The following is a 14,322-nucleotide window of genomic DNA, read 5'->3' on the forward strand; positions in this document are numbered from 1 at the left end:
CCAATCTTAAATTAATTGCAAATAAGAATCTCTGACAACCAGTTAGAATGGAAAGGAAGATGCAGATTACAAAAATCAAGGCAGAAAGGAGAAACAATTCTGTACTGACTGAATATGGCAAAAATACGGTGATAAATATTCTAAAAAAAATTATAATTCTCTACATTGGTCTACACATTCACTAATACAACAGTATTTGTAACAATCAACACATGAATAGCTTACTGTTCTGTGACCCACTTTCTTTGTCCACAGATTTCATCAACCATACGTGTGTTCTTCTTTAGCATTTCTAATTCGGCTTCCTTTGTCTCTTTAACAGATCTCAGTGCCTCACAGCTGTCTTCTAGTTTCTTTCTCCTTTCTGTAAAGCATAAAACCATTTTCTTTGTGTGTGTGCACATGTTCCAAATACTTGGTTGTGATGGGGAGAGAAGAAAGGAGAGAATCCTGAAGGCAAGAAGTCATTTTTTACCTTCTCACTGCAAACTCATTTTTATTATATGGGGTTTCTTCCCAACAAGCAACATACCTTCCAGATTACGTTTATTAGACGTTGAGGCTGTCTGCTTCGAATCCTTGAATTCTCCACTCACATCTCCTGACTTTAAGAGAGATTTGAGAAAAGGTATTCAAGAAGTAATGATTGTACGACAATGTGAATGTACTTAACACTACTAAAATGTAGACTTAAAAATGGTTAGATGGTAAATTTTACGTGTATTTAGTCTCAATTAAAAATAAGAAAATTAAAAAGGAAGTAATGATATTTAGTTCTCTGATTTATATAATCTATGGGAGTAACTTTTTGTTATTTGCTCCTTTTTGATCTTAAGCTGAGCATCTTCCTTCTGTACATGCTGTTCTTCAGACTTCAATTTCAGTTCACTGACACGAATTTCATTCAGGGGGATTCAAACCCAAAGCAAAATATCCTCACTAATGACTTAGTTCCCAAGAAGAAAAATCCCTAAATCAATAACATATAAATTTAATATTCTAACACATGACACATTTGTTCTTCACCAAAGCTAAGGTCTACAATGAAATTCTTGAAGCAAATATAGGTAGTTTACTTCTGAAATTCCTGAGTTGTTCACTGAAATATCAACTTTTAAGTTTTCTGTAGATTTTTCTTTTCTGATATTTGCACGTAGGATAGAAATAAAACATGTACTGGATTTCAATAGAAACACTGGGCGACATGCTAAAAAGAAGACATGCCAACAAAACATACCCCACATCAGCCCCTGTACCACTAAAAGCGGTAGATCCGGTTTGAGCCAAGGAGAAAAGTCAAACACATAAAGAAATGAGGAACTAAGAGAATAGTTGAAGTCAGAAATGTTTCATGGGCACTCTGACTTTCCTACATTCAAGACAATGGGATACTTGACTGGGTGACAAGGCAAAAGCAAAGAAGGCCTAAAATCTTGAAGCCAAACAGCTCAAATGAACAGCTCTTCTTAGTGAAAAGTAAATATTGTCACCAGATTCACTTTGAAAATTCTCTGCTCTGTACTAAGAGGGACAGGACTGTCCAACATGGCTAGAAATCTCTAGTACAATTTCTCAGTTCTACCTTTCTTGGAGAGGAGGGAGTGCTGAATGATATAAAAAAAATTACTCAAGGTTGTAAAAACAGAAAAAAATTCTTCCTAAGTCCTTATATTTAAAAAGGCTCTGTGGTATTAGTATTTGAAACAGCAGTGAACAGCATGGAAGAATGCAGGGCTCAATTAACCCAGTGAAAAAAAGGCTCAAAAGTCAAATTATGGTAATAACTTAGTAGCCAAACTCTCACCAAGTCCCGATTCTCGCTGTTTCGATCTCCGTCAGATGCCAGTTCAGCAAATATACTTTCAATCATGTCATTAATGCTTCCAAGCATTTTGATGTTTTTCTTAAACAAAACATATAGATATTAGTAACATTTATTCATTATTTTTATTTCTGTTTTTAGAGTGTAATCTAGGAAAAAGGAGGGATTTTTACCTCCAATTTATGTGCTTCGTCGCCAAGAATCTTGTTCTGCCTCTTATTTTCTTGAGCACATTTCTTTGCTTCATTGATCTATACAAATACGTAATAATGGATTCAGAATTCAAAAACATTAATTATAGTGATAGTGAAACCTATCTCACATGGGTAAGTCCTTACAGATATAAAAAAAGTGGTAGTTTACATATAAGAGGCTTGTTTTGAATTTAGACTGTTATACATGGTAATGAAATGGGACACTAGGATGAAAGAAGAGACAGCAAAATAAGTGAACTAGAAGAAAGAGGAAGTATACTTCAAGGTCAAGCCATGAAAATAAAAATTAAAGGATGATTATACCTTCTTTTCACAAACAGATATTTTTTCGGCCAGTTCTGAGTTTTCTTTCAAGTAATTCTTCTTCTTCTCAGAAATTTGATGTAAATTAACTAAAAAGAGATAAAAATTATTTCTCAGATTATTACCAAAACCAATAAAATGGAATTACCCCAATGTGTCAACAGCAAAGGCACATTATTGGCACTATGAGAGTAAATAACTTTTTAGCACGACTACGATCCCTGAAGAAAGCAAGTTTCAGTTAGTGGCATTTTAAATGCGGGAAACAAATATAGAAAGAAGAACCCTATTTCAATGAGATTCCCATTTAATCTTTTTTCAAAGATGGGGAAACAATGTCTTAGCCTAACATCCCATCGTTAGGCAATATTTTTAGAAAATGTGAACAGTTCACACAGCCCTGTCATCACCAGAGGGGAAACAGAGAAAATTCAAGCAACCCTTGTACTTATATTCTGTCCTCCAATTATCACATAAAATAAACAGATCAGTGCAATTGCTTTAAAAAACAAAAATCAAAAGGAAAAAAGAAAAAAAAAAACACCTGACTTCTTCCAGGTTTTCCCCACCCTTTAATATTACCCAGAGAGATTCCTCTAAATGTCACTTGACCAGCTACTGAAAAGTCTCTCACGCCTTCCTGCTGCCCAGCAGATTCCCCTTCATGAGAGCCAGGGTGGGAGGCTCAGGAGGACAAGGTCTTTGGAATCAAACACACTTGGGTACAACCTTGGCTTTACCACTTAGTCGCTAGAGGACCTGGATAACTCACAATCCCTATAAGACAATATCCTTCAGCCCCAAGGTGAGAATGTTACGATCCACCATTACAGGAATACAGCACACGTGAAGCACCCAGTAACAGATGGATAACACATGGAAAGCTCCAGAACATAGCCCACAATTCCACACTCCTCTCAGAGGCGTTTAATTCTCTCACCTGACCACAAAGTGCAAACTTATCTTCTATTTGCCCAGCATGAGAGCTCTGATACCCTGGTCACTCTTCTCACCACCAGCACTGCTGCATTCGCTGTGACAAACTCCAGCAGCTGAGGGCCTACTAAGTGTCAGGCAGCCACCCTGGCTCTCAACAGACAGCACCACTTAATCATCACAGTCTGGGAAGCCCGTACAGAATGTCTTATCCCTATTTTGCATTGGGTTCATTTCCACCCATTCTCCACTGGCATGAGTGGCTCCCTCCGCTTCAGACTCATAACCCAGGGTCGTGACACACACTTTGCCTGGCAATACCTGGTTCTTCTCTCAGCCATAAACTTCTTGATAGGCTCTAGTAGTGTTTTATCATCTCTACATTTCACCAAGAGCCAGGTCATGTCAACATATTCACTCCAAACTTCAGCCTCATGCCATCACTTGCTTCCTAAACATTTCTATGCAAAATTAAACTCACCCTATCGTCCCACTCCCATGATCCATTCCTCCTGCGGGTCTCTTATCTCAATAGATGGCAACTCCCCTTATGTTGTCATTTAGTTTCCAACCCCAGAAGAGTAAAATTTTCAAGCGTCAAAAAGTCAAATAGCGGGGCCGGCCCAGTGGCGCAAGAGGTTAAGTGCGCGTGCGCTGCTGCGGCGGCCCCGGGGTTCGACGGTTCGGATCCCGGGCGCGCATCGACGCACCACTTGTCAAGCCATGCTGTGGCGGCGTCCCATGAAAAGTGGAGGAAGATGGACATGGATATTAGCCCAGGGCCCATCTTCCTCACCAAAAAGAGGAGGACTGGCAGATGTTAGCTCAGGGCCCATCTTCCTCACACACACACAAAAAAGTCAATTAGACATCAGAAGTCACTGTATTTACTCCCAATTGAATTAAAACCCACATCAAACACTAGAACTGAGAAAATATTACAAAGGAAACTAAAGCCTAAACTCTTACCTTGATATACTCGAGGCTTTACCTAGGAGAGGAAGAAACAAAATTAAATATGATGTCAAAACATATTATTAGTGAAAATCTATCATTCTGACAAAATATCAAAATAATAATCCAATGAAATTAAAGTCATCATTTTGTTCAGCATAATGATTAATTATAGGATTAAAAATAAGGGAAAATTATAATTTCCTGTTTAAGTCATAAAACTTCACAACCATCACTGATAAAGAGCACAAAAGTAAATTACTTATTTTTGATCAAAAGATCTGTTTATGCTCTATTAAGTGAACACTATTTAATTTTGATAATGGATATGGCAAACATTTTTATAAACACTCTAATGCATCATTTCCCTGATTTTTTTTGTCAAACCCAATATCCACACTGACGTCCAGAACCTGGGATTGTTTTAAAAGCCTCCAAAAAAACTTAAAAAGAAAAGGCAAAATCTTTGTACTAAGATATACCTCTTTCAATCAATAGAAAGCCTGTCTGAAATCTTACAGAGTTGGCTGATTGCTGAATTAATAAACAATTACAGCACATCAGGTCCTATGATTTTCCCAGACCACTAAAAACAGAGGGTCATCAAATGAGAAAGAGAGTGGGAGATGGCTGGAGAACAAGCACAATAAACAACAGAAATGACAGCTAACATTTCAAGAAAGGGCAAAAAGTGCTTCCCAGCCCGGAGGCATCCCCTGTGGAATTACAGCTCAATAAAATCCAGGCAGGACCCCATTTTAATACCACGGAAAGACACATTTTCTTGACCCCTAAAACATATTTTCCCATTCAAGAGTTTTAAATGATGCTCAGACACTGAGGTCAGCCCAAAAAACATGCCAAGGTACCAGGATATCATTACAGTATCAAAAGCCAGTCATAATAACAATGTCATAGGACAATGCATCCACGGAGGACAAACAGAAAATCTCAGATATTCCTTTAACTTCACATGATGCTCAGGAAACAGTGAACTTCCCTGTCCCTTGTTACCCAACCCCACAGGCAGGGACAAGTGGGAAGTGGGATGGGCTCAAGAAATACTTAATATCGGGGTTTCCTTTTGAAGGGAAGGGTTTATAAATTGTAGTTTTCTCATTGAAAATATATCGTTGTCTTGCTCAATGAGTTCTTTACTAAAAAGATTAGAATATTTTACAAAGTTAACTTCCATTTCAAACGTTAATTTGTGTTTAAGTTAGTGATCTAAAGGAAATAAGAGAGCTGGACTCCTGGATTCTGATCCAGCTTGTAAGGAGCTTGGAAGCTGTCACTCCTGTCCACATAACAAGATACAAGCTGAACAAATTGAAAGTCAAAAACTCTTCATAGATCTATCAGAGAACTGATGTCACAAACGCCGCCTGCAGAATCAGAGACCCAGACTGGGCAATACAGAAAATCACCCCTTATTGGAGCAGAAGCCCAAGGTCAGAAATCTCTGCAGAAACCAGAACATCATGGTAGGAAAACATTTACTGTAATTGATGAATTCCTGGATGCTCAGTGTGGACAAGCAAGAGATTTAAAAATGCCAGGGTGCCCAATCTGGAAGGTTTCCCATACTTGTGTGAGTTTTATCCCCAGGAATCCTAACAGTTTCTCACAGTAAATACTGGAGAAAAATCCCCTCGTGCTATTGGCAGGGACAGGGGAAAAATAGCTATTCAGAAATAAACTCACAGTATTCTGTTCTTCTTAAAAAGACTTGCCCACAAGAGAAACTACTTTAGCAGAGACTTACTGGTGTTTTTCCAAAGACTAAGTGACCTAGGTGAAGGGAAATACCCAATTCCAGAGCTCTCTCTTCTTCCTGTCTCACCTAAGAGTAAACTCAGCCTAACCACTAGCCAGATAAATATAAATCCTCAGACTAAAGGCCTGTTTACCTCAATTGTTCCTTTAAACCAGGACACGACATCCAGCCTTCAACAAAACCTTACAAGGCAAACTAAAAGAAAAAACCACACAGGTTGAACACAGCGAGAAAGCATTAGAATCACACTCAGTATGGCAGAGAGGATGGAATTATCAGGCTAAGAATCGAAAACCATGATGATTAACATGCTAAGGGCTCTAGCAAAAAAAGTGGACAACATGCAAGAAGAGATGGTGAATATAAGCAGTGATGAAAATTATAAGGATCCAAAAGAAATTCTAGAAATCAAAATCCCCATAACAGAAATGAAGAATGCCTTTGATGCATTCATTAAGAGACTCGACATAGCTGAGGAAAGAATCAACCAGTTTGAAGAAATGTCAGTAGAAACTTTCAAAACAGAAATGCAAAGAAAAAAAAATACCCAAAATACAGCACACAAAATCCAAGACCAGTGAGACGATTACAAAAGATGTAACATATACATAATGGGAATACCAGCAGAATAAAGGAAAGGAGGAAATATTTGAAGCAATAATGACTGAGAAGTTTCCAAAATTACTGATAGTTGTGAAACCATAGATCCAGGAAGCTCAAAGAATTCCAAGCAGGATAAATACAAAACAAGAAAAAATGTACATCTAGACACATAATATTCAAACTACAGAAAAGCAAAGACAAAAAATTGTAAAAGAAGCAAGGGGCAGGGCAGGGGCGGGGGGTATAGCGTTTTACCCATAGAGGAACAAGGATAAGAAGTACATTCAACTTCTCTTCAGAAATCGACAAGAAAGTAGAATGAAATATTTAAAGTATTAAAAGAAAGGAACCATCAACCTAGATTTCTGTAGCCAGTGAACTTATCCTTCAAAACAAGACTACAGAGTAAGGAAAATTATCAGGGATAATGAGGGGCATCACTTTAACGGTAAAGGGTCAATTCTCCAAGAAGACATAGCAATCCCTAACACGTGTGCATTAACAACAAAGCGGCAAAATTCATGAGGCAAAAACTGACAGAATTGCTAGGAGAAATAGATGAATCCATTATTATAGCTGGAGACTTCAAAACCCTCTATCATTGGCAGATCCAGCTTACAGAAATTCAATAAGAATACAGTTGAACTGATCAGCATCTTCAATCAAATGGATCTATTGACATCTGTAGAAGACTTCATCCAACAGCACAATATACCTTCTTCTCAAGCTCACATAAAACATTCACTCAGATACACCATATTCGGGGCCATAAAATACATCCTAACAAATTTAAAGTAAAAGAAATCATAGAAACTATGTTCTTAGACCACAATGGATTCAAACTAGAAATCAGTAACAGAAAGATAGCTGGAAAACTACAAAAAATGTGGAGACTAAACAACACATTTCTAAAGAACACACGAGTCAAAGAAGACATCTCAACAGAAATTTAAAAATAATTCAATCTAAATGATAATGAAAATAGGACATTAAAATTTGTGGGATGCAGTGAAAGCAGTACTTAGAGGGAAATTTGTGGTACTGAATGTAAATAAAAGTTTCAGTGACTACCAAAATTCCTACTTATTGATGATTAAAAGTCTATCCATTAATTACTTTAGTATACTCACAGCAAGGACGGTTCTCCAGAGGAAAATTAAAAATGCAGAAATTCCCAAAGAAGTAATAATAATGGTCAACTTCCACAGAATTCCAAAAACATCAGGCCCAAGACGGAAATGGTCAGGCAGAATATGGACTGGCTGAAATAATAATGGAGATCATGAGGAACCTCAAAGACATTTACAATACATCTGTCACAAAGAGTCACCTTTAGAAACCCTAAACCAGCCTCCAGGAGGTAACCAAACCTCTCAAATATCTCCTCATGGAGGAGAGGGAAGACAGATGGATTAAAAGGAGCAGGAGGAAACTTTTGGGAGTGAAGAGTGTGTTTACTATCTTAATGGGGTGATGGTTTCATTGCTGCAAACATATGTTAAATATCAACAAATTGTATTCACTAAAATGGTGCTGTTATTATACAAAAATTATACCGCACTTAAGCTATAGGAAAAAAATCTAATACGCACACTTGGAGATTTTATTTTGCTGACAAACACATTGCAAATATTTTTTAAATAGTCAACAGAACATGAACTATGAACTTATAAACCAATTAAATTGAAAAATAAGTAAAATCAAACTTAGAGTGGATGGGAAGCCTCAGTCTTCTGTTGTATATTCATGAAGTACCTGGATAAAATTATTTGGAACATCACCAAAAATATACCCAAATGTATGGAAGAATGGGAAAAAATAACAATGAAAAATGTGTGCTAAAGATACAAATGAGAATAATATAGAGAGAGATGTTTATAGAAATGTACATAACTGAGAGACATGGGCAGCTGCTATTATAATAACACTGGGATTATTACTCCCACAAAAATTAATTCCAAATTTTTGTTTAGCCCCAATTTCTAAACCTATTGGGGTTTTCTTTCAATGTTCACTTTGATTCTGAACCAGAGCACATAATGTCAGATTTCTGAAGTACATAAAGATTTTCATAACAGTGTAATCTTGTATATTATGATTAAAACTAAGAGAACTGTAGTTAGTTAAAAACACACTTCCAAATAGCCAATAAAAAGAATTCACATTCCTATTTTACAGTATTGCACCTAAATCAATCAATAGCAATCATGAAAATTAATTTGTAAAGGAATACAAAATTTCTAGGATGTATGTTCATCAAAACAAAAGGCAAATGTCCTTTTACAAAAACTAGACCTATATGTATTTTAGAAGAAAATAGACTCACAATGTAATTCACACTAATCTACATACCAAGCTTTAGTTTTGTGCAAATAAAACTTCTCTAGAAAGTGGCCTCTGAAATCTATAATGTTTTCATCTTCAGCCCTCACAGCTGGGGTCAGTCAAATGTGTGCTCATGGGAAACATACACTGTCTTTGAGTCGCCACCGTCTGAGAGAGCAGTAGCTCAGCACAATGGTTAAACATGTGGATCAAATGCACAAAAAAGACAAAGACCATTTGGTCACTACCTGGTAAAACATCCCCAGTCATGGGCACTCTTGTTACATCTGGCAACTGTTGGGAGCTGATATCAGTAGTTCAATCCTACCTAGATTCGATCCAATGGGGCCAATAAACCTGAGGTTCTGATACTCAATGGCCATGGGCAAGGGAGGAGGTGGAAACACAAGACAAGTGAGTTTATCCAGGTACTCAAAGATGAGGTAGGGAAAGAGAGGTTATCTCATCTCTGAGAATGCAGCCTAAGCAGAAGGGGGAAAATTCTAATAAAGACTATCAAGAAATTTCTGCCTTCATAGACTCAAAGGAAACAGAATAGATTCTCCTTTGGTTGGAGGTATTCATTGGGATGATTCTGCCTCAACGTGAGGGTTGTTCCTGACCACTGGACCTTTCCAGATCCCTAAGAATCTGATGCATGCCAGTCAAAACAAATCTACTTATCTCTAAGGGCTGTTCTCAGTCTCTCTCTCTCCTCTCAGGGTAGAAGTGTTTTTTAATGAGAGAGTGAAAACTTGCACAGTGGGAATCTGGAATTTCTTTAACTGTGGACAATCTTAAGGACATTAAGGACGTCCTTAATGTCCTTTTTGCTTTGTGTAAACCAACACTCTGGACATGAACACTTTACTAAGGAAAGGATAACTCATTCACCTTCTGGTCATGTCACTCCTAATGATTTCCCCATTATAAACATCCCAGCAGGATGCAGCCACTTATTTTCTGATGGACTTCTCAGGGTTCCCATCAACCTGGTTGGACACAGAGTCCCTGGGGGCAGCTTCCAAGAGCAGAAAGGAAGGGACGACTCAGAAGTTGCTAAAAGTCAACAAGCCAGAAAGCACCGAGCACAAAAGACATTCCACTTTTTAACAGACTAGCACCAACACCAATGCTTAGATACCACTCTTCCCAGGGCTGCCAGCCTTCACATATATGAATCACGTACTCACAGGGAAACAAACTACACAAGAGATGGACCCTACACCTGCAGAGCTTGAAGCAGGATCTTGACAAGGCTTCCAGGAGCTTGTCTAACTCTCATGACTCCCATTAAATAAGAATTCCTTACATATTTAAAAACAACTTTATTGAGATATAATTCATATATCATACAATTCTCCCATTGAAGACTTACAACTCAATGACTTTTAACATATTCACAAATCCTTCCTTCTTGATGCTATAAAGTTACTACTTTCAGGTTTCCATCCTGTCGACCCTGCTGTGTTTGGTCCAAGCAATGCTGACAGGACCCAGAACTTGATGTGGACAGCTGTGGCCAGAACCCATTCAGGCTGGTCAAGCAACCTGGCCTGAGGTCCTCAGTCTTAGGAATGTCTGAGTTCCCAGCCAGGAACCCATGAAAAATTTATTTACCCACCATGTGAAAGAGCCCAATAAGAAGGAGGAAAGATCTGATGTCCAATGTCTACTCACGTTTGTGTCTGGGTAACCGGCAAACCCGAGCAGGAGGAGCCAGAAGATCAACCTCTGCGCCCCCATGTCCTGGTCCTCTCAGGGGACCTGTGGTCAGGAGGAAGGAGGTGTGGAGGGAGGGATGCAAAGGGCGTGAGGGGAGGGGTGGAGGAAGAAGGGGGTGAGGGGAGGGGTGGGGTGTGTGTTGGGGGGAGAGGTTGGAATTGGGGGTGGGATTGGGGAGGGGGTGTGGCAGGAAGGGTGGTTTTGGTCACCGGGGAGGAGGAGAAGAGGGGTGTCAGGGAAAGTACTGGGTCAGATCAAGTCCTAGAGGGGAAGGAGGAGGGTTCAGACACGTCAGTAGGTCAGTAGGTCAGCGGGACACAAGGAGCAGTGAAGTGGACTCTCAGGAGCAGTTGGAGGGGACGAGGGCTTCGTCTTCCTCCGAGTCTTCTCCTGTCTGGGCGCTGCCTTAGCAACCGCGATGCTTTATACTCACCTTTGACCAATCCCCTGCCTTCAACCCTGGTTCATCACCGTGGACACCGTGTGACCTCACTTTTAGAATGCCCCTCCCCCACCCTCACCGGGAGCCACCCCAACAGCAGGTCCTTTCTGGAACCTTCACAGACCTTCTGGTTTCTGGTCCTTCCCAACCCAGGTCCGCTCTCCCCGACTCTGGCACTCCCTTCTTCCTTTCTGACATCCCAAGGTTTCCCATGGCCATTGACTGAAAAACAGACAAAGCACAGCGTGACTTTCAAGTGAAGTGAAAAGAAGAATCAAATACACAAGTAGAGTGTACTCAGGCTGAGAAAAGGGTCACAGGGGACTTGGGTCTGGGAGGGGATGTTGGGAGAGGGGAGGTTGAGGCTAAGAGACTCCAGAGGGAAAAGGGGCCAGAAAGAAGCTTTGCCCAGGGACCAACTTTGCTTGGGGTGTGCCCTGCTCAGAAGATGAGGTCAAACCAGCTGGCCATGGTCACACCCCTTGCTCCTTGACCTGGGACCAATGGTCAGTCATTGCTGTGGTGATGATAATATTGTCATATGATAGTCCTGCTGATGTATTATTGTTATTGGTGTTATTGTGGGAGAGGGTGAAGCCACTCTGACACATGGCAGGGTCCTGGGGAGGCTCGCCTCTCTCTCTCTCTTCTCCTCAGGATCTGCTAAGCTCCACGCAACACCTCCACTCTAAGTGCACCCTGTCAGGGTCCCTGTCCCTACCCTGGGCCCTTGTCCCCAGAGCATCCCTACCCTGGTCACTGTCTGGCATCAGGACCCAGGCACAGCCCTTTCAAAAGTGCTCATATCTGTTGATGTGATCCATCTGACACCAAACTGCTTCCCTAAGGTTGACAACAGTTTTTTGCCTACTCCAGGAACACTTTTGTGAACCGTGTTTCCACATAGTCTGGTCAACATTGAAGATCAGGAAATTTTTAGCAATTTTTACTTTTTTTAAGTTAATATTTTAATGTGACATTTGTAAAACTTAACATTTTTCTTTCTTGTGTGAAATCTCTATATAAATGTCTTCTGAACATTTGTTTATATTGGTGTATGGATTGGGTCTAAACCTTGTACAAAAGTTAAAAAAAAAAAATTTAACAAAGGTTTTACGAGCCGCTGGTATTCAGGAGCTGAACTCACCTGCAGTTCTGCGTTTCTTCTGCAGCCAGTTTCAGTCTCTTCTCTGCCGCTGACAGCTGCTGCTCCTTTTCCACCCGCTCACGGTCTTTCATTCTCAGCTTCCTAAGAGAGGAAAGACACATGCATTATCCGTAGTCCATGTGAAATTCTGCCTTTCTCCCCTCCCAGAAATCCAAACGGCAAGATTCAAATGTCCCCTCCGATCCTACCCCACAAATGCATAGATGGACAAACATAATCAGAGGAAAGCATTTAAGCCCCCCATTAGAGCACAAAGAAAAATCAAACTCCATCCTGCTGGCAAGTCTTTGGCAATTCTGAGCTTCTCTTCACAGCTCTGTGTTCCTAGTCATTAGTAAATGAACTAAACAAATATAAAAAGCACATTTGAGACGCACCATGTGCCCTCCCAGGCTCAGGCTCTTGTCACTGGGACAGCATAAGCTCATTTTCTTTCAGCTCATCACAAGTAAGCACATTAGGATTAAGTAGAGGTTCATGACTTGTCTGATTTCTCCCAGGGAGAGACCTGAGGCCATGACACAGCCATAGATCCTTGCTGGACATGGGGTCATAACATCGGACAATTAACTACTAGACACTTCTACAGTTCGAGAATGGAACTCCTGCCACCTACTTCAAAGATCCTAGTTGAGAATGGAAACCATGCTGAATGAAAAATTATCTGAATCGCCCCATAATCAGGGTATGTCCTGAAAATGGAAAACTTTCAAATTGAGGATATCAATAACAGGTAGATTGATTTCATTAACAAGTACCTTGATTTCATTGACAGTGAAGGCTGCAAAGGGCAATGGCTTAAGGCAGATGTGTTGTGTTGCCTTCAAACTACTTTGTTCAAGGTTCTGATTCAAAAGATTCTCAACTTGACATTGGATTTGCTAGGGATCACACACAAAATTAAAAGAGCTCTAGGAAACAGGGACAAAAACACTAAAGAGACAAAGTTCACGCATTTGTTTCTGGCCACCCAGCCAATCTTTCAGCAAATGCTTTCTGGACTGGCTGGAACAGAGTGGGTGCATTGTAAGGTGATGGGGATATAGAGAGAAGTAGGGCACTATCCCCACCCTAAAACATCTCACAGTTTAATGCAAACAAGATGCCAGTGAGGACAGAGCAACCCTACCCCAGCCCTGGGCAGGGAGAACACAAACCTGGCTCTTGAGGGAATATAAGAAAAGTTTTGCCTTTGAACATGGATGAGTGGGTCTGAAGTCCCTCATCTCCCCCTGAGAACCATAGGAAACATTGGCCAAAATATGAAATTCATGATAGAATACACCAGACTGCTAACAAGCCAGTAAAGAAACTGAGGCCAAGATGGAGAAGAAGGATGCCCAGGATTAAGATCAGCCTGGCTTTTGGGGCCACTTTCCCCAAGGTTCATCAACTAATCCCAGAGGAGACTTCTGAGATGCAAAGACGCTGAGCTGCATTTGCACACATGCCTGGGCACAGAAGTCAAACAACTGGACTTCATGGTCAGTCAGCGAAGGTCACCCTAGAAAATCCTGCGGGCCTCAGTGGGGTCCCAGGAGATTTACACACTGAGAATAAAGGCAGACAGAAAACACAATGGCCTTAGGAGGGACTAAGCCTGCAGTGAGTGGTCTCAGTCGCTAACTGGATTAATAGGATTCAGTACTGCTGGCGTCCCTGATCATATGCCAGGTGTAAACTCCCATCTTTTCTGCAGCAAGATGACATCAGACTAGGCCTCAATTTTTCTCTAAATATTTTCTACCCAATGTCTAGAATTTAGTAAGAAATGATAGACATATGGCAGGTCAGGACAATACAATGGGATTGAAACCTAGAGTACAGTGTAAATGAACCCAGAGGGTTCCAGATAATGAAGTGATTAAAGCTGGTACCAGTACGCCCTCCAATCTTAAATTAATTACAAATAAGAATTTCTAACAACCAGTTAGAATGGAAAGGAAGATGCAGATTACAAAAATCAAGGCAGAAAGGAGAAACACCATTCTGTACTGACTGAATATCGCAAAAAAATGGTGGTCAATATTCTCAAAAAATAATAATTATCTA

At 40.2% G+C, this 14,322-nt stretch overlaps 1 long non-coding RNA gene across 1 annotated transcript; it reads right to left on the minus strand.

Moving 5' to 3' along the window:
- Positions 1–2,357: 2,357 nt before the first annotated feature.
- On the minus strand, positions 2,358–10,675 carry LOC131422505 (uncharacterized). Its single transcript, XR_009224093.1, has 4 exons — positions 10,616–10,675; positions 7,741–7,872; positions 4,246–4,267; positions 2,358–2,429 (listed from the first exon to the last, which is right to left on the minus strand). It is a non-coding gene; the product is annotated as an uncharacterized LOC131422505 (long non-coding RNA).
- Between the last annotated feature and the right edge of the window lie 3,647 nt (positions 10,676–14,322).

This window comes from Diceros bicornis, chromosome 26, assembly GCF_020826845.1.
Source record: "Diceros bicornis minor isolate mBicDic1 chromosome 26, mDicBic1.mat.cur, whole genome shotgun sequence".
In the NCBI taxonomy this organism is placed as follows: domain Eukaryota; kingdom Metazoa; phylum Chordata; class Mammalia; order Perissodactyla; family Rhinocerotidae; genus Diceros; species Diceros bicornis.